Source organism: Pristiophorus japonicus, unplaced genomic scaffold (assembly GCF_044704955.1).
Source record: "Pristiophorus japonicus isolate sPriJap1 unplaced genomic scaffold, sPriJap1.hap1 HAP1_SCAFFOLD_42, whole genome shotgun sequence".
NCBI lineage: Eukaryota > Metazoa > Chordata > Chondrichthyes > Pristiophoridae > Pristiophorus > Pristiophorus japonicus.
This window is the reverse complement of record NW_027254090.1, coordinates 5,918,207-5,939,798: the sequence shown is the minus strand read 5'-3', so window position 1 is coordinate 5,939,798 and position 21,592 is coordinate 5,918,207. Positions and strand designations below refer to the sequence as shown.

The 21,592-nt window shown below is 48.0% G+C and overlaps 1 non-coding gene across 1 annotated transcript; it reads right to left on the bottom strand.

Moving 5' to 3' along the window:
• Window positions 1-19,555: 19,555 nt before the first annotated feature.
• trnav-uac (transfer RNA valine (anticodon UAC)) lies at window positions 19,556-19,628 on the bottom strand. The gene has a single exon. It is a non-coding gene; the product is annotated as a tRNA-Val (tRNA).
• Between the last annotated feature and the right edge of the window lie 1,964 nt (window positions 19,629-21,592).

Below are 21,592 nucleotides of genomic sequence, written 5' to 3'. Positions count from 1 at the left end.
ACACGCACCTCAACTCTTTGTGAAGGAGATCATAGAATCATAGAAGTTTACAGCACGGAAGGAGGCCATTTAGGCCCATCGTGTCCGCGTCGGCCAACAAGAGGCTATCCAGACTAATCCCACTTTCCAGCTCTAGGTCCATAACCCTGCAGGTTACGGCACTTCAGGTGCACATCCAAGCACTTTTAAAATGTGTTGAGGGTTTCTGCCTCTGCCACCCTTTCAGGCAGTGAGTTCCAGACCCCCACAACCCTCTGCGTGAAGAAATTTCCCCTCTAAACTTTTTACCAATTACTTTAAATTTATGCCTCCTTGTTGATGACCCCTCTGCTAAGGGAAATAGGCCCTTTCTATCCACTATATCTAGGCCCCTCATAATTTTATACACCTCAATGAACTCTCCCCTCAGGCTCTGTTCCATGGAAAACAAATCCAGCCTATCCAATCTGTCCTCATGGCGTAATTCTCAACTTCCGGCAACAGACTCGTAAATCTCCTCTGTATCCTCTTCAGTGCAATCATGTCCTTCCTGTAATATGGCGACCAGAACTGCACGCAGTAGTCCAGCAATGGCCAAACCTGCCCCACCGACCCCATCTCTTGTATTCTATTCCTCGGATAATAAAGACAAGCATTCCATATTCCTTCTTAACCACCTTATCGACCTGGCCTGCTACATTCAGGGATCTGTGGACATGCACTGTCTGGATTCTGGGGAGGACCCAGCAGATTGGAAAACTGCAAATGTAATGCCCCTATTTAAAAAAGGAGGAAGACAAAAAGCAGGAAACTATAGACCAGTTAGCCTAAAATCTGTGGTTGGGAAAATGTTGGCGTCCATTATTAAAAAAGCAGTAGCAGGACATAGAAACATAGAAACGTAGAAAATAGGTGCAGGAGAAGGCCATTCGGCCCTTCGAGCTTGCACCACCATTCAATAAGGTCATGGCTGATCATTCAGCTCAGTACCCCTTTCCTGCTTTCTATCCATACCTCTTGATCCCTTTAGCCTTAAGGGCCACATCTAACTCCCTCTTGAAGAAATATAACGAACTGGCATCAACAACTCTCTGTGGCAAAGAATTCCACAGGTTAACAACTCTCTGAGTGAAGAAGTTTCTCCACATCTCGGTCCTAAATGGCTTCCCCTTATCCCTTAGACTCTGACCCCTGGTTCTGGACTTCCCCAAACATCGGGAACATTCTTCCTGCCTCTAACCTGCCCAGTACCGTCAGAATTTTATATGTTTCTATGACATCCCCTCTCATTCTTCTATACTCCAGTGAATGCAGGCCCAGTCGATCCAGTCTCTCCTCATATGTCAGTCCTGCCATCCCGTGAATAAGTCTGGTGAACCTTCGCTGCACTCCCTCAATAGCAAGAACATCCTTCCTCAGATTAGGAGACCAAAACTGATACACAATATTCCAGGTGACGCCTCACCAAGGCCCTTTAAATCTGCAGTAAGACCTCCCTGCTCCAATACTCAAATTCCCCAGCTATGAAGACCAACATGCCATGTGTCTTCTTCACCGCCTGCTGTACCTGCATGCCAACTTTCAATGATTGATGTACCATGACACCCACCTCCCCTTTTCCTAATCTGTCACCATTCAGATAATATTCTGCCTTCACGTTTTTGCCACCAAAGTGGATAACCTCACATTTATCTACACTATACTGCATCTGCCATGTATTTGCCCACTTACCGAACCTGTGCAAGTCACCGTACAGCCTATTAGCATCATCCTCACAGCTCACACCGCCACCCAGCTTAGAGTCACCTGCAAACTTGGAGATATTACAATTAATTCCGTTGATTCCATCTAAATCGTTGATGTATATTGTAAATAGCTGGTGTCCCAACACTGAGTCCAGTGGCATCCCACTAGTCACTGCCTGCGATACTGAGAAGGACCCATTTATCCCTGCTCCATGCTACCTGTCTGCCAACCAGTTCTCTACCCACATCAATACATTACCCCCAATAACATATGCTTTAATTTTGCAAACTAATCTCTTGTGTGGAACCTTGTCAAAAGCCTTTTGAATGTTCAAACACATTACATCCACTGTTTTTCCCTTGTCCACTCTGCTAGTTGCATCCTAAAAAAATTCTCGAAGATTTGTCAAGCATGATTTCCCTTTCATAAATCCTTGCTGACTTGGACAGATCTTGTCACTGCTTTCCAAATGTGCTGCTATTTCATCTTTAATTATTGATTCCAGCATTTTCCCCACTACTGATGTTAGGCTAATCGGTCTATAATTATACATTTTCTCTCCCCCTCCTTTTTTAAAAAGTGTTGTTACATTAGTTCCCCTCCAGTCCATAGGAACTCATCCAGAGTCGATAGACTGTTGGAAAATGATCACCAATGCATCCACTATTTCTAGGGCTACTTCCTTAAATACTCTGGGATGCAGACTATCAGGCCCTGTGGATTTATTGGCCTTCAATCCCATCAATTTGCCGAACACAATTTCCTGACTAATTAAGATTTCCTTCAGTTCCTACTTCTCGCTAGACCCTCGGTTTCCAAGTATTTCCGGAAGGTTATATGTATCTTCCTTCGTGAAAACAAAACTAAATTATTTGTTCAATTGGTCTGCCATTTCTTTGTTCCCCATTATAAATTCACCTGATTCTGACTGCAAGTGACCTACGTTTGTCTTCACTAATCTTTTTCTCTTCACATATCTACAGAAGATTTTGCAGTCAGTTTTTATGTTCCCTGCAAGCTTCCTCTTATACTCTATTTTTCCGCTCCTAATTAAACCCTTTGTCCTCCTCGACTGAATTCTAAATTTCTCCCCGTCCTCAGGTTTGTTGCTTTTTCTGGCCAATTTATATGCCTCTCCTTGGAATTAACACTTTCCCTAATTTCCCTTCTTAGCCACGGTTGAGCCACATTCCCTGTTTCATTTTTTTCTCCAGACAGGGATGTACAATTGTTGAAGTTCATCCATATGATCTTTAAATGTTTGCCATTGCCTATCCACCGTCAACCCTATAAGTCTCATTTGTCAGTCTATTCTAGCCAATTCACATCTCATACCATTGAAGTTACCTTTCCTCAAGTTCAGGATTCTCGTCTCTGAATTAACTGTGCCACTCTCCATCTTAATAAAGAATTGTACCATATTGTGATCACTCTTCCCCAAGAGGCCTCGCACAACAAAATTGCTATATAGTCCTTTCTCATTCCACATCTTCACCGAGTGTAGAATAGCCAGTCCTCTAGTTGGTTCCTCAACATATTGGTCAAGAAAACCATTCCTAGTACACTCCAGGAAATCCTCCTCCACTGTATTTAGAAACATAGAAACATAGAAAATAGGTGCAGGAATAGGCCATTCGGACCTTCTAGCCTGCACCACCATTCAATGAGTTCATTGGCTACCCTCCACTCCATAGGAACTGATCCAGAGTCAATGGAATATTGGAAAATGACTGTTAATGCATCCACTATTTCCAAGGCCACCTCCTTAAGTACTCTGGGATGCAGTCCATCAGGCCCTGGGGATTTATCGGCCTTCATTCCCATCAATTTCCCCAACACAATTTCCCGACTCATAAGGATTTCCCTCAGTTCCTCCTCCTTACTAGACCCTCCGACCTCTTTTATATCCGGAAGATTGTTTGTGTCCTCCTCAGTGAATACCAATCCAAAGTACTTGTTCAATTGGTCTGCCATTTCTTTGTTCCCCGTTATGACTGCCACTGATTCTGACTGCAGGGGACCTACGTTTGTCTTTAATAACCTTTCTCTCTTTACATATCTATAGAAACTTTTGCAATCCGTCTTAATGTTCCCTGCAAGCTTCTTCTCGTACTCCATTTTCCCTGCCCTAATCAAACCCTTTGTCCTCCTCTGCTGAGTTCTAAATATCTCCCAGTCCCCAGGTTCGCTGCTATTTCTGGCCAATTTGTATGCCACTTCCTTGGCTTTAATACTATCCCTGATTTCCCTTGATAGCCACGGTTGAGCCACCTTCCCTTTTTTATTTTTACGCCAGACAGGCATGGACAATTGTTGTAGTTCATCCATGCGGTCTCGAAATGTCTGCCATTGCCCATCCACAGTCAACCCCTTCAGTATCATTCGCCAATCTATCCTAGCCAATTCACGCCTCATACCTTCAAAGTTACCCTTCTTTAAGTTCTGGACCATGGTCTCTGAATTAACTGTTTCATTCTCCATCCTAATGCAGAATTCCACCATACTATGGTCACTCTTCCCCAAGGGGTCTCGCACAATGAGATTGCTAATTAATCCTCTCTCATTACACAACACCCAGTCTAAGATGGCCTCCCCCCTAGTTGGTTCCTCGACATAATTGTCTAAAAAACCATCCCTTATGCACTCCAGGAAATCCTCCTCCTCCGTATTGCTTCCAGTTTGGTGAACCCAATCTATGTGCATATTAAAGTCACCCATTATAACTGCTGCACCTTTATTGCATGCACCCCTAATTTCATGTTTGATGCCCTCCCCAACATCACTACTACCGTTTGGAGGTCTGTGCACAACTCCCACTAACGTTTGTTGCCCTTTGGTATTCTGCAGCTCTACCCATATAGATTCCACATCATCCAAGCTAATGTCCTTCCAAACTATTGCCTTAATTTCCTCCTTAACCACCAATGCTACCCCACCTCCTTATCCTTTTATTCGATCTTTCCTGAATGTTGAATAGCCCTGGATGTTCCGCAACGTGGACCGTCAGGAGCTTGAGGTGGATACACTTTCTGCAGATATAGTCGTCAGGGACACTGGAGTCGTCCCTGAGTTCCCACATGGTACAGGAGGAGCAAAACACCCGACCGAGCTCTCCTGCCATGACTTAACCCTTAGATACACTTAAATTGGCAACAACAATGTTAAATGTTATTCACTGATATCGCAGACAAAAAAGAAAAGAGAAAATCTTCTCACCAATCATCACCCTCTTGGCTGTGACGTCAACTTTTGATTTCTTTCAACTTCTTTTTTGCCTTCTCTCCCCGCTGCAGCTGCACAGGTACGCCTCTCGGACTGCCGCCGCCTCTCGCTGCCGCTGGGCCTTTTATAGGCCTCACCAACCACGCACTCCCGCCTCTCGGACTGGCGCCGCCTCGCGCTGCCGCTGGGCCATTTATAGGCCTCACCAACCACGCATTCCCGCCTCTCGGAATGCCGCCGCCTCTCGCTGCCGCTGGGTCTTTATAGGCCTCACCAACCACGCACTCCCGCCTCTCGGACTGCCGCCGCCTCTCGCTGCCGCTGGTTCTTTATAGGCCTCACCAACCACGCACTCCCGCCTCTCGGTTTGGTTAGCTCAATGTCTATGCAGATTAAAGTTGCCCATGATAACTGCTGTACCTTTACGCATCCGTAATTTCTTGTTTGATGCTGTCCCCAAACTCACTACGACTGTTTGGTTGTCTGTGCACAACTCCCATGAGTGTTTTCTGCCCTATGGTATTCCGCAGCTCTATCCATACAGATTCCACACCATCCAAGCTAATGTCCTTCCTTAATATTTCGTTAATTTCCTCTTTCACCAGCAACGTTACCTGACCTCCCTTTCCTTTCTGTCTATCCTTCTTGAATGTTGAATACCTCTGGATGTTGAGTTCCCAGCCTTGGTGACCCTGGAGCCATGTCTCTGTAATCCCAATTATATCATATTTGTTAATTGCTGTTGATGCAGTTAATTCGTACATCTTATTACGAATACTCCTCGCATTGAGGCACAGAGCCATCAGGCTTGTCTTTTTAATACACTTCCTCCCTTTTGAATTTTGCTGTAATGTGCTCCTTTTTGATTTTTGCCTTGTGTTTCTCTGCCCTCCACTTTTATTTTTCTTCTTTCTATCTTTTGCTTCTGCACCCATTTTACTTCCTTCTATCTCCCTGCATAGGTTCCCATCCCCCTGCCATATTAGTTTAACCCCTCCTTAACAGCACTAGCAAACACTCTGCTAGACATTGGTTCCGGTTCTGACCAGGTGCAGACTGTCCGTTTTGTACTGGTCCCACCTCCCCCAGAACCGGTTCCCATGCCCCAGGAATTTGAATCCCTCCCCCCTGCACTACTCATCAAGCCACATAGTCACCTGAGCTGTCGTGCAATTTCTACTCCGACTAGCACGTGGCACTGGTTGCAATCCTGAGATTACTACCTTTGAGATCCTACTTTTTAATTTAACTCCTAGCTCACTAAACTCAGCTTGTAGGACCTCATCCCGTTTTTTCCGATATCGTTGGTACCTATATGTACCACGACAGCTGGCTGTTCACCCTTCCCCACCAGAATACACTGCAGCCGCTCCGAGACATCCTTGACTTTTGCACCAGGGAGGCAACATACCATTCTGTAGTCTCGATTGCAGCCGCAGAAACATCTATCTTTTCCCCTTACAATAGAATCCCCTATCACTATAGATCTCCCATTCTTTTTCCTGCCCTCCTGTGCAGCAGAGCCACCCCAGGTGCCATGGATTTGGCTGCTGCTGCCTTCCCCTGATGAGTCATCTCCTCCTACAGTACCGAAGATGGTGTATCTGTTTTGCAGGGGGATGACACCAGGGTACTCCTGCACTACCTTCCTTCCACTGCTCTTCCTGATGGTCACCCATTCCCTATCTGCCTGAGTAATCTTTACCCGCGGAGTGACCAACTCACTAAACGTGCTATTCACGACATCCTCAGCATCGCAGATGCTCCAGAGTGACACCATGCGCAGCTCCAGTGCCGCAATGTGGCCTGTTAGGTGCTGCAGCTGGATACACTTCCTGCACATGTAGTCATCAGGAACACTGGAAGCGCCCCTGACTTCCCACATAGCACAGGAGGAGCATGACATGTGTTCGAGCTCTCCTGCCATGACTTAACCATTATATTACTTAATTTGGCAACATGCCAAAGGTTTCTTGCTGCTAAGAACAAGAAGAAAGACAAAGAAACAGAAAACTACTCACCACTCAACTAGCCAATCACTCAGTCAGGCAGAGTCTGCATGGATTTATGAAAGGGAAGTCATGTTTGACAAATTTGCTGGAATTCTTTGAGGATGCAATGAACAGGGTGGATAAAGGGGAACCAGTGGATGTGGTGTATTTGGACTTCCAGAAGGCATTTTGACAAGGTGACACATAAAAGATTACTGCACAAGATAAAAGTTCACGGGGTTTGGGGTAATATATTAGCATGGATAGAGGATTGGCTAACTAACAGAAAACAGAAAGTCGGGATAAATGGTTCATTCTCTGGTTGGTCAACAGTAACTAATGGGGTGTGCAGGGATCAGTGCTGGGACCCCAACTATTTACAATCTATATTAACGACTTGAAAGAAGGGACTGAGTGTAACGTAGTCAAAGATTGGAGGAAAAGCAATGTGTGAGGTGGACACAACAAATCTGGAAAACAACATAGCCAGGCTTAGTGAGTGGGCAAAAATTTGGCAGATGGAGTATAATGTTGGAAAGTGCAAGGTTATGCACTTTGGCAGAAAAAATCAAAGACAAGTTATTATTTAAATGGAGAAAAATTGCACAGTGCTGCAGTAACAGCGGGACCTGCGGATACTTGTGCATGAAACACAAAAGGTTAGTATGCAGGTACAGCAATTGATCAGAAGGCCAATGGAATCTTGGCCTTTATAACAAAGGGAATGGAGTATAAAAGCAGAGAAGTCTTGTTGCAGTTATAAAGGAGATTGGTAAGGCAAGACCTGGAATACTGCGTGCAGTTTTGGTTTCCATATTTAATACTGCTTTACTTGCTTTGGAGATGTAGAATTTACCAATATTTCGCAAAGATTCTTTGTACCTGTTCCCCTGCAGAGGAGAAGAATCCCTTTCTGGACTTTTAAAATGGAAGGACAAACTTCGGGACACAAATGAGTTTAAAGAGGAAGACGAGGCCTGCAGGGGATGAAAGGGGATGCATTCATGAAGCCCCCACAGTGTTTTAACTCATAAGACAGAGAATTTAATTTGTACCTAAATTACAGAAGCCTGAGATCCCCTAAACATCTCTGGGAAACAGCATTTCAATTTTAAGATTCTACAACATTTTGGCTGCGAAAAAAGTTACCGAATACATGACATGGGGCTAACCTCTGTGAAGCAAATTCGTGTATTAAGGATCCCAGACTGTCTGGGGGAACTATGCAACACCAATTCACCCCCTAATAGATAATCAAATTACCAACCATTATCTAAACGACACAACTTAATCAAATTACTGCTGAACAAGCCCGACAAATTCTGACAAAGAAGAGAGCTCAAAACTAATGAGCAGCTCCCTTGAAACAAAGAGCTGGGCCAGATTTGGTGGGAGATAAGGAAGCCTTTTTGGGATATATCTATTCCCAGTTTGACAAGGAAAAGAACACAAGCAGCCGGAAGTGGGGACTGAAGAAATGGAGTCGTGGAGAAAACTGCAAGAAATCATCAAGGACCGACCGAGCATGCAAACAGCATGAGGCCCACGAAATTGAAGGTTGTCAGCAACCAAATTGACAACCCGGACCACCACAACCAGCGAAACGGCCAACCGAAACCAACTCAGCAAAAACCGAAGAATCGACATTTATTTCCACTCTACGATCTACTTCTGAACGACCAACGGGTGAGAAATTACCAAAAAGGACTAACTAAAACTATTCCTAACCAAATAAAGTGGTGACTTACTCCATACATCCAAAACGCAACTTACCGCATCACCCCAACTGAAGACTACGCAGTCCGAAGTCCTCTCCTCCGTCCGGGATACGGCTCGCCTAGAAGAGCAAGTGCAGTGAATCCCGAAACCGCGATTCACCGGCAACTGTCAAAAGCGATTGGTGAGCATAGCTCCTGAACCCCCAGAGCTATAACTTAGTTAGTCAGGGGAATTGAGAGCGGGGGAGGCTAGGATAACTCGTGTAAATGTATCTGCATTCTCCTCTTTACCCCATTTAGAGTTTAAGCTGTATTCTTTTCCCCATAGGCTGTATGTTGCCAATTTATTCAACGTGTTGTACCCCTTAGTGTCTATTGCTATTACTATTATGTGTGTGTTATTAAAGATGTGCCTTTTACTTCCTTTTAAACACAATAAAACCATACCTGCTTCCTATCTTGAAACCGATTGTTTGCCCAAGTCTGTCACAGCCCCTTTATAATTCAAGTGTCTAGAACCAAGGGTGTGGGAGCGATTCATTTAAGGTCAGCAGGGAAAGCTGACCCTCCGAAAACCACCCCTTACATAATGGTGACCACCAAGGGCCTCTGGGGCAAGGGACGTGATAAGAGAGAGAGTGGTTTCATGAAAAGAAGCAAAAAGGAAGAGGGGATTTCCTCGTATGTGTTTAAGAGGGTAAATGTGGCGAAGGAGTGGGGACTCGATCTATTGTATGCTGAGCGTCCAGAAGATGCTGCAGCTCAATGGACCGAGAGCAAGGACCATAAAAAGTCAATAGAGAAGGCCATTTGGCTAATTTGCCTTCAGCGACAGATCCGGCTTCTAGATGAGGAGAATGAGAAATTAAAGGGAGTATTGAGGCAGGCAGAAGAGAGGTCCAGTGCAAGGGACACAGTCGGGGAAAGGCTGTGGACTGAGGTGGGACAGTGAAAGGAAAGTAGAGAGCTCACTAAAGAAAGGCACAAAACTCAACTGGACCTTTTACAGTGTCAGATTATTGAAGCCAAGAATAGCGAACTTGCATTGCGGGAATATAATTCCTGCCTCGCCAAGCAAGTTAAAGATTATGGGGAGAGGGTGAAAGACATTCAGGTAGCCTATAAGGTAGCCAGTACCAGGGAATTTGAGGCTGGTGACCATGGCCCCCGCCAGCAGCTGATCCAAGGCTTGAACCTTGCTCTATCCCGGGCTAAAGGCATGGTGTGCCTGATAAACCCGGGTTTAGCCCAGGAATACCTGGTAGAGCAAGGAGAAACCACGCAGTCACCGCCTGCAGCTCCTGGGAACAGCCCAGAGCAGCGGGGGTGTCAACCAGAGTGCAGGGCAGGTAACGATTGCGAACTACCAACACCGGCGGCCCCGAGTTTTAAATCGGTTTGGTAGCAGGGGGAAGCAGGCAAGCCAATACAAGGAGGGCTGGAACCAGGGCCAATGCACTCGGTCCGGCAGCAGACGTTTGGCCCACCTGGTGCAAATGGGGCAGCAGGACCCCTAGTAAGCAATTTCATAGCCCCCATGACACCCAAAAACTGAGGGCTATGATAGGCCACCTAAGTAAGCTCACCCAACAGGGGGATCCCTCGGTACACTTCCTGGAAGTGGAACACACAGGGGATATTAACGGGTGCAATGATTCAGAGCAGGCTAAGCTGTTGCTCCTCTCACTAGACACCAAGCTGTGCCATTCCCTCTCTGCAGACAGCAGAAAGGGGCGAACCACGTAAGCTACGGTTAAGGAGGAGGTTCGAGAGGCCATGGGTATGAATGACAGGAGTCCTTTCTCCCGAGTGGAGAAGACAGTACAGCTCCATGGGGAGACTCCACAGGCTTTCGCCGACAGGTTGTGGCCGGTCTACGAAAGGGCCTGTAGTGGGGTTCTTGACCGGGCCCACCTGGCCCCTAACGAGTTGGCTCACTGGCTCGGCAGCCTGGTGGCAAACAGCTTACCTGGAGTAAAGGCAAAAGCCCAGGTCTGGTTCGATCCAAGAGATCCCAGAACCACCGAGGAGACAGTGGTCAGTCAGTTGACCCTGGCTTACCGGAACGGGAAGGTCCATCAGATTAAACCCAGCCAAGGCAACAGTGAGTAGCATCAGGAAGGTGGGAACCCTCCCCACAAAGGGGGTGAATGTTTTGGGTGTGGGAAAAGTGGGCACTGGAGGAAGGACTGTAGCAACCCATGGAAAGAGACTAAGGGAAAGGCCACTTCAGCCCCAGCCCGTAAGGCCGGGGCAGGAACACCCGACTCATATGAGACACTCGTAGCCACCCGAGAGACACTTGTAAATGGACTGGGAGCAGTAGCTACCGCAACCGGTACAGTAGCCGGTACGGTAAATCCCTCTGCTCCAACCCACCCATATGTATGACTAGAGCCAGCGCAGCCTGTGTACCTGTGTTCCCTGGGGTACGATGCCTGGAAGAGTCCGTGCGTTACAATGGAGGTGGAGAAAGTGAACGGAACCTACCTGCTAGATACTGGTGCTTCCTGCACACTTGTACATGCAGATAACCCGGCTACCTCACCTCTATCGAATGGGGTCCCGTACAGTCTAGTGGGGTTCACAGGCAACGAGCAAACTGGTTCGTTTCCCATCCCGCTCACCATTCAGTTAGGGACACTCAAAACCAAATGGAAGTGTGTCCTGATGAAATGGGAGCAGGAGGGAAAATGTATCCTGGGGGCTGATTTTATCATTAGCCACTAGATCCTTTTGGATCTGAGGCACCACTGTCGATGGGGAGCCATAGAAACAGACAGGGAAGGTGAGGTGGCGGTGATCACAGAAAAAGAGGCCAAGGGAACGTTGTGTACCGTGAAGCCAAAGGAGGGTTATGACTTGGAATTATTGGTCAGTAACAATCCAGTGGAGTACCAGGCATATTTACGGGCACACCTTGCAGCATTCGCCACCCACAAACATGACTGTGGCAGGGTAACGGGGGTGGAAGTTAGTATAGAAGGGGACCCCATGACCCAACCACAAAAGCCATATAACTTCCCCAGGGAGGCAGAGGTAGTCCTGACAACGGCGCTGGGATCACTGGGAGAGCAAGGGGTGTTAAGACCGATAGCAACCCATGTGAACTCTCCACTGTGGCCGGTTAAGAAATGGGCCAACTCATGGAGGGCCACCGTGGACTATCGAGTACTAAATAAGAATATCCCTGCCTGTGCACACACTGTAGCAGCCGTAGCGGACCTCAGAGGGAGTATTCCAGCATCCGCGACCACTTTCACGGTGTTGGACATTTCAAATGGGTTCTGGTCCATTCTTTTAAATCGGGAGGACCAGTACAAGTTCGCCTTTACCTTTAAGGGCCAACAATACACGTGGAACTGTCTTCGCCAAGGCTTCCACAACAGCCCCAGCATTTTTCACCAATGTATGGCGAACTGTTTAAAGGGCTTTAGCAGACCCCAGCAGTTGGTGCAGTATGTGGATGACCTGCTCCTGTTCACCGATCAGGGGGAGGAGCATGGCCCACTGCTGGCTGAGCTGCTGGAGCTGCTAAAAGAAGAAGGGTTTAAAGTAAACCCGAATAAGGCACAGATCGGCCAGAAGGAAGTCAAATTCCTGGGGCTGACTGTGCGCGCTGGGGAAAGGGCCATAGACAAGGCTAGAAGGGAGGCAGTACAGGAGTTACCAGACCCCAACACAGTGACAGGGGTAAGATCCTTTCTAGGGCTCACTGGGCACTGCAGAGACTTCATTGAGGATTATGCAGCCACCGCAGCCCCTCTGCGCAGGCTCCTACACAAGGGGGTAGAGTGGGACTGGGATGAGGGTTTGCGAGGCATCATTTAATCAGCTCAAGAAGGACTTGCAGACCGCACCAGCCTTCGGAGCGATTGATGTAGGAAAGGAGTTTTTCCTGGAGGTGGCAGCCAGGGGGGACAGTTTGAGCTCAGTGCTGCTTCAAGAGCGGCACGGCCAGCTGAGACCGGTGGTTTACTCCTCCAGGATCCTCACAGATGTGGAGAAGGTGTACTCCAACTGTGAGAGACACCTCCTCGCCACACATTGGGCAGTGAAAAGACCCTTGATCTTCACGGGAGGGTCTCCTCTAACACTCCTAACCCACCACACACCTATTCAGATGCTCCTAGATGGGATGATTAAGGACGGGACGGTGAGCAGTGCCCGCATTGCGCGCTGGACCCTGCTCCTCTCCCAGATGGAACTCAGAGTAGAAGGCCCCCATGAGCCAAGGCTCGCAGCCAACCTAATCTACCCAGGGAAAGCCCACAGGTGCTCCGTGGAAGGGGTATGGGAAGTAAACATTGGCCTTCGGGCGGGGTTTCACCCGACAGGCCGGGACATCTCCGTGGACGGGTCCAGCATGGTATCTGCTGTCAAACGACTCACTGAGTGTGGAGCCTATGACCCAAGGTCAGGTATTGCCCGGGTAATCAAGCTCCGCAGCATCATGAGCGCCCAGCATGCTGAACTGTCCGCCGTAATGTACGTGGTGTCCCACCCCGAGGAATTCCCTACCCCGTACACGATTTGCTCGGACAGTATGTTCACCTGCAATTCGTGTACAGAGTACCTGGCTATCTGGTCACGTCGCGGATACACGTCCGCTGACGGGAGACCCCTGCCAATCAAGCCCCTGCTGGAGAAAATATTGACAGTTGTGGGGGAAGAAGGAAAGGTCTACATACATAAGGTGAAGGACCATTCAAAAACTGAACCCCGTGCAGAGGGAAACCAACAGCCTGACAAACTGGCCAAAGAAGGTGCCCGCACGGTAACGTTCTGGGACCCCTATGACACCGGCCGCATGGCAGCGGTCAAGAATAAGAACAGGGCAGCAGAGAGTACAGGGATAGCTTTGGCCCCGGACTTAAAAACAGTTCAGGCACAGGACCCGGTCCTGAAAGCTGTCCTGAACGCGCTAGCTAGAGGAGAGAGAGTAGAAGGTCCGTACGGCACAGCAGCCATTACCGTTAAGGAAGGCATGCTGTTTAAAGAGGGACAATGGGTCGTGCCACAGCAGCACCAGAGGGAATTCCTAAAACTGGCCCATGAGGGTCCAGGAGCGGGACACCCCAGGCCTGCGACCACCTGGCAACGGGTGGAACAGGCAGGATGGTGGCCGGGACTCAGGGAGGATGTCCGTGGGTTCTGTGCGAACTGCCTGGTGTGTCTGCGAACAACCCTGACCCCCAGAAAAGGAAGGTGTCCCTAGGACACGTCAGGAGGATAGAGGGACCATGGCAGTCAATCCAAATTGACTACATCGGGCCCCTACCCACCGCCCAGGGAGGCTACAAATACTGCCTAGTCCTGGTGGACGTGTTCTCAAAATGGATTGAAGCCTTCAACTGCCGAACAACCACCGCAATAGGGACAGCTAAGATTCTAGTGAGGGAAGTGTTCTCCCGGTGGGGACTCCCACAGTATGTGGAGTCGGACCAGGGGAGCCATTTCACCGGGCAGTTATTGCAGGCAACCCTTAACGTGCTCGGCATTGAGGGGAAATGGCACATTGCCCACAATCTACAGTCATCGGGTAATGTGGAGCTTTTAAACGACACCATTAAAGAAAGGCTGCGGAAGGAGACAGGAGACTCACCCCAAAAGTGGGTGGAGGTCTTACCGTTGGTCCTAATGGGGATCCGAACCAGCCAGTCAAAGAGCACGGGGTATTCCCCATGCGAGCTCATGACTGGCCGGATCATGCGGACCGCCACCCATGTTCTAGCCCCGGTGCTCACAGAAGGTCAGCTCAGAGAGGTGAACTGGGACTGGTTTGTCAGGAACCTGTTTGAACACCTCAAACAGATTCACTGGCAGGCTGCTAGTAACATGGGCAGACAGCATCAGAGTAACCGATTGCTGCTAGAACCCAGCAAACACCACGAATGGGAGATAGAAGGCCAGGTCATGGTGAGGAACTATGCTCAGGTCGGGGTTTGTGAAGCATTGTATATGGGGCCATACAGCATTGTCGACAAGGCAAGCCCGATGGTCTATGCCATAAAGTTGCCCCGCTGTACTAAGTGGTTCCACATCAATCAGTGCTAGCTGTACAACCCAGGGTCAGCCAAGCACAGAGGGCAGCCGGGAGGGGTGAACTGTCCTCAGGACAGGGTTCCTCCGTTGGCCGCCCCAGACGGTGGAGGGCCCACAGGAAATGTGGCAGGCTCAGAAACCGTGCCTATAGGAACGGTGAATTGCAGTACTGGAGGGGCTATCCCACCCATCGTTTGGGATTCGGACGCACCCCCAGTAACCCAAGCCCTGAGAAGGACCCTCCGTAAACCACGGCCAAAGATACCGTGGTCACCGGCATCTGAGCCTCAGCGATTCTACCCTAGGAGAAGGGCAGCCTGACAGGAAAGGCCGAAGGTCAGAAGTACAGAGGCCACTCAGAGTAGGGACCCCCAGCCAGCCGCCTCCAGCGGTGAGGGTCTCACAGGAGCAGTAGCATCGAGCTGTCCCAGAGACAAGTGTCTCCAGCTCACCGGCTGCTGGGAAACCCTGGCATCCAGGCGGCTATCAGACCGCACCAGGCATGGGCCTGACAGGGACTAACCAGGCCACCCAGAGACGGGTGGCGGCTGTACATAGCTCTAATTTTTAGTCTAAGGTAGCTGACTGCACCATTTTACATTTTAAGGTTTAGTTTAGAATTGAGGGTAATGTTGCAGTAATGTTTAGGTGATTGTTTTGAGTTTGTCTTGTGTGTCAGCCAGCCTGAGAGCAGTTATCAAGGGCAGGATCCAGACATTACCAGGTGATGGACAAACCTCAGGAGACCAATTGATGTTGTTTAATTTTAATCTATGTTCTTCCTTCTGTAATGTGGTTGTACGTTGACTACATGCTGGTGAATATAATGTAATTGAAATGAAATGTATCTGTGCTGAAATGCAATTGTAGGGATGGAACCCCCTCCAAGCTGGGAGGGTGTAAACGTAAAAAGTTTGTACCTGTAAAGGGAAAAGTGTGTATCTGTGGTGATGTTGCATAAGTGTAATGCATATTTTGGTATTAGTTTAGTTAATTTACAGGGAAGGTTATTTCTTGAGAGCCAGGAACTTTGCTCACCTGTAAGATGATACCATAAATGACATGGTATCACAGCGGGGAATGTAGAATTTACCAATATCTCGCAAAGGTGCCTGGTACCTTTCCCCTGCAGAGGAGTAGAATTCCTTTCTGGGCTTTTAAAATGAGTTTAAAGGGGAAGACGACGCCTGCAGGGGATAAAAGCGAATGCATTCATCGAGACCCCCCCGCCCCCACAGTGTTTGGACTCATAGGAAAGAGAATTCAAAATGGACCTAAATTTCAGAAGCCTGAGATCCCCTAAACATCTATGGAAAGGAGCAGATCAATTTTAAGATTCTACAACATTTTGGCTGTGAAAAAGAGTTACCGAGTACAGAAGGTGGGGCTAAACTCTGTGAAGCAAATTCATGTATTAAGGATCCCAGACTGTCTGGGGGGAACTATTCACCCCCAAAGATATAATCGAATTACCCAATCAAGCACAATGGAAATCATGGTCAGGTAACTGGACAATCCTCAAACAATGCAAATCCAGTGATAGCACATTCTCACACCCTAATCGAGTTACTGCCGACAAAGGAGACATTTGAAAATCAATGGACAGAACAGTTTAAACAGAGCCCAAGAGATTTGATGGGAGATAACAAAGCCTTTTTTGGGGGATATATCTATCCCGCAGTTTTACAAGGAAAAACTAACAGAACACAGACTGGAACTCGCACTGACTCGAACAAGGACACAGACTGGAACACAGACACAGACACAAGCAGCCTGCTTCCTCTACAATGAAGAAATGGAACAGTGAAGGAAACTACCAGAACTCATCAAGAACTGACCGAGCACGAGGCCCACGAAACGGAAGGTTGTCAGCAACCAAATTGACAACCAGCCTACAATCTACTTCTGAACGACCCAACGGGGGAGAAATTACCAAAAGGGACTAACTAAAACTATTCCGAAACAAAGAAAGTGGGTACTTACCCCATACATCCAAAACGCAACTTAGCGCATCAACGGACGCACCCCAACCGAAGACTATGCAGTCCGAATTCCTCTCCTCTGTCCGGGGTAATGCTCGCCGAGAAGGCCAAGTGCAGCAAACCCCGAAACCGCGAATCACCGGCAACTGTCTAAAGGGATTGGTGAGCATAGCCCCTGAACCCTAAGAGCTATAACTTAGTTAGTTAGGGGAATTGGGAGGTGGGAGGTTGGGATAACTTGTGTAAATGTATCTGCATTCTCCTCTTTACTCCATTTAGAGTTTAAGCTGTATTCTTTTCCCCACAGGCTGTAATTTGACAATTTATTCAATGTGTTGTACCCCTCAGTGTGTATTGGTCTGTGTGTGTTATTAAAGGTGTGCCTTTTACTTCTTTATAAATACAATAAAGCCATACCTTCTTCCTTCCTTGAAACCGATTGTCTGTCCAAGTCTTTTACAGTCCCTTCATAATTCCAGTGTCGAGAACCAAGGGTGTGGGAGCGATTCGGAACCACTCATATAAGGTCAGAAGGGAAAGCTGACCCCATGAAAACCACCCCTTACACTGCCGGCCACAACTCCTTCATAACCGATCTTATTCCTCTCACTACTTCTTTACCCATGGATTCCTCGTGAGGTTGTGGTGACCTGAAATTTCTAAAATCTTAATTTAAAACTAGAACTCTTCAACATTCTTAAACTCATATCGTGCTATTATATACATCTGCCACCTGTCTCTGACTGGCCAAGTTAATCCCTGTCCTTCTCCTTCCCTTATTCAGCCTCTGGTTTGCCTGTGTGGCCGGCGGTAAGACGGTCTGTACCGCAGGACCCAGAGTGTTCTGACTGGAGGTGTGCCTGAGTCCCACATTATCGGGGGAATGGCCCCTCTGGGGCAACAACACAGTTCCCGTTTAGGTGTGGCTGCTGAGTTCATTTCATTAACTGAGGGTTCTGCACAGCCGGGGGCTGTAGGCTGGGGACTCTCAGTTCGTGCCTGGTCCACCACGACCTCTCCCATGAATCCCTCACCGCCGAAGGCTGCCGGCTGGGGATCCCTGTCCGGAGAATGATCCCTGATCTTGGGTATTCTCTAACGGATGGCCAACCTCCCGGGGCTGACCAACTGAAACTGGGGCACTGGTGACCACGGTGTCTCCGGGAAGCGAGCCGGGACAGCTTTGTCAGGAATCTGTTTGAACATCTTAAACAGATTCACTGGCAGGCTGCTAACAACATGGGCAATGAACTCAGCACTTTAACTCGAGTGTTCAGGACAGAATGCGCCCCTGAGCATGTATGAGGAAAAAGCTCCAGAAAATATTCTCGGCCAGGGAGCTTTCGCTTGTGAGGTGAACGTGTTAAGCGCGACACTGTGGAAACATCTCCACTTTCAGCTCCTGGTCAGACAGAAATGTGAAGCGAGCAGGTGGATTGCAGAATCCCACTTTTAAGGAGTTGGTCGTGGTGTCAAACAAAGAGTTTCACTAAATGATTAAAAATAAGAAATGTCAAAGTCGAACATGCATCTCCAGAGGAGACTGCAATCTGAATACAGCACTTTAAACCACTCCGCCACCCTGAGTATTCAATGCTAGATGTGGCCACCTGCAGGTTGATTCTGAACTTTTGTGTCCTGACACATGAAATAAATGAGGGCAGCAGGCGTATCTCTGCCTGACACCGGGGAAACAGTGAGACAGACCTTGGAGCAAGGGTCTGGTTGTTGCCAAACAGCAAAGAAAATATTTTCTGGAAGAACAATGTTGAAATTAATTGCAACCGCAACATGATTAGAACACACAACCTTTCGATTTGGAGTCAGGCATGCTACCATTGCCTGACAAGGTCCACACATGAAGTCTGGGATGTTCGGCAATATGAAGGTTTCACAATACAAGGGGCTTTAAAATCCCCGCCCATTCCCACCAGGTATCAGAAGCAGCGCTCAAATGCCAGTCACCGTATGTTTTTTTCTTAAACATTTGTATTGTTTTCACGGGAAAGCATCATTAATTAACCCCTCACCTTCTTTTGCACAATGATAAGAAATGCTAACTGAGGGAGAGTCGATACTTCAATCATTTGTCCTGTGCTTTGGGGAGTGGGCAGGGAAGTGGACCTGAGTCCATGATTGCATCGGCCATGATCGTGTTAAATGTCGGAGCAGGCTCGAGGGGCGTATGGTCGACTACTGCTCCTATTTCTTATCTTCTTATGTTCTTATGCATGTTGACCCATTTTACTCACTGTATTTTAGGAGTCTGGTTCAAAATCTTCATTGCTGATGACACCAGGAATCTGGGGCAACTTTTGTCAAATTTAACAGCACCGGTTATTCCGACCGTGCACAGAAAATAGAATCAGTAGTGAAGATAAAATCCTGCGGTGCTCATTTTCAGATTCAATGCAGCAGGATTTCAAATAAAGTAATAGAATTTTACAGTGAAAAGATTTAGAAGTGTCACTTGTATTTATGTCTTTAATTAAACTTTCTGGCGTCTGATTCCCGTTCATGCCTCGGCTGAATAAGAAAGGAGGGTTTGACGTTGACCAGACTGCACTGCCCCTGATATTTGTGAGCTCATCCTTTATATTCAGTGGTTTCTCGCCCTTTGATGGGCTGCAGTGTAGCGGATATCACGTTGGCCTCACACACGAAAGGTCCCCGGTGGATCCGTTTTCTCTCACTCAAAGTTATCTATTTATTGGTTAAATAAAGAGCAATTCAGGAATAAGGGAACCCTTTTGCCAGGAGAATAAATAGCAAATAAAAACAGCAAATTCTGCAAATCTCAGCAAATCAGGCAGCATTTGCCAGGAGACTCAACTCGCCTCCGATTGTTCCCATTTGGCAAGTTTAAACAAAATGTTCCTGCCTGGGATTGAAGCAGGGACCTTTTGCGTGTAAAGCAAACATGATAACCACTACACTACAGAAACCACTGGTACAACAGCCCCAACAGAGGGGAGCTGACCAATGAGCTTCCTCTGCGCTGATCGGGAATGAGGAGGCTCACCTGAAACAACTTCTGTCCCACACTGAAAGTTCTCAATCCTTCTCCTCCGCTGCCCTTTACAGAAATGTCACGGATCACCCAGCCACCGTGTTCACTTCCACATCCTCACAGTGGGGCCACAGAGGCTCCTACCGTCTCCCCGAGATCAGCGAACTCACCCAGTTTGTAAAATTAAACCCAGAACACGTGCCCGGCAAAGGGCAGGAGAAGCCAGATAGTCTGTAAGCTCGGTCTATCGCAGAAAGTATTGGTATTCATGGTGCTTACAGCAATTATTAATCGTCTCACAGACCTCAATTATTTTTATGCGATGAATTGATCGAGTATCGTTACCACGTCAGTGCGGCAGATCTTAACCCATCGACCACCAGGGAACAGTTATGATAGATGTTGATATATTTATATATATTTATATAAGAACCTGAATATCAACGGCTAGCTACCTTGACCTCATGGCGAACAGCAGTGCATCTAACTTTGAGTGAAGTAAATTGTTCCGCATTGAAACCCATTTCATCTTTTGTTCCCTTTTAAACACTAGAAACTGAGACAGGGGGAATAAATAGAGAAATAAAAGCACAGGGATGCAGACAAGAGGAAGAGAGAAGGGGAAAGATACTGCCCCCACCCAGAACTAATGCAGAAACCCCTCTGCTGCGCTCGGAGTGGCCACCCACAGCCTGGATACACTAACGGGAGAACACCAGCGGCAGTTCGGATCCATAAAAGGAATGGCGAGTGGCCCTGGGAGCAGCTTGGAGGTCCCGGGAGACTGCTCCAGGGAGCAGCGTGAGCTGGTGCAGGAGGGCGGCGGCAGCGAAGAGTGACGTCATCAAGGTCCAGGTCAGTGATTGGAGCGTGAGCAGATGCAGCAGGAGCGGCGAGATCGGGGCGAAGGAGCGGCGAGAGACTACAGAGGGACGTGATCAGGGCCCAGCGGAGGCATGAGTTCGGGGCCAGGGGTCCAGGGGCAGCACGGGCCAGCCCACACTGCGATATGTGTGCACACTGGGTCTGTGCAGCAGAGCTGGTCTCCAGTCGTCTTGTTTAACCCTTGCCACTGGACAAATACCTCGCTCTGTCAAGCCCGTGTGATGGCTGGGGTGCAACGGCCATCACACGTTAAAAAAATCCACGCACAGGCATCTTCCACCCTTCAACATACATTTCAGGACCTGGAATATTGAAACACCTGTGAACTCATCCTTTTTTGGCGAGGAAGCAAGTCATCCTCTCTTCGAGGGACTGCCTATGATGATGATGAACTGGATTTGCTGCAGTCCGCGGGCAGCAGGTGATGAAAGCGGGCGTGAGAGGATGAGTGACAGGTGGGCACTGCTTCTGATGCTGTCTGACCCACGGTGGGAGTGGCCGGGGATTTTAAAGCCCTTTCATTGCACTCGGCCGCGCGCTCACGCCACCGCACGTCCCACGCCGCTGCACGTTCGTGCCGCCGCGCACTTATCTCGCCCTCCCTTTCGAGTTGCTGCGTGATTTAAATTCAATCAGTGCCGAGACGGGCCAAGTGATATACGAGGTCAACGTCACACCTGACTTGAACATCTATCCTCTATTTAATTCCCCATAAGCCTTACTTAATTGCCTGTGAGCCTAATTTTCTAAATTTGATTTCTTATGAGCCTTATTTAATTTCCCGATCCTTTCGCGTCACAGCGCAGTTTAAATCCAATCAGCCAATGAAAGCCCTAATTTAATGGAGTTTTTTTGCCAACTGGACAGGAGTGATTTTTTTTTAGACTGCAGTGGAATTATTCTCATAATTTAAAATCTCAGAACATTTTTTTTTTCAGCACCTATTTAGTACGTTAATTTTTTTTTTCTTGTCCATAACTAGAGAGAAGTCTGGCACGTAGGCTGTGGACTGCT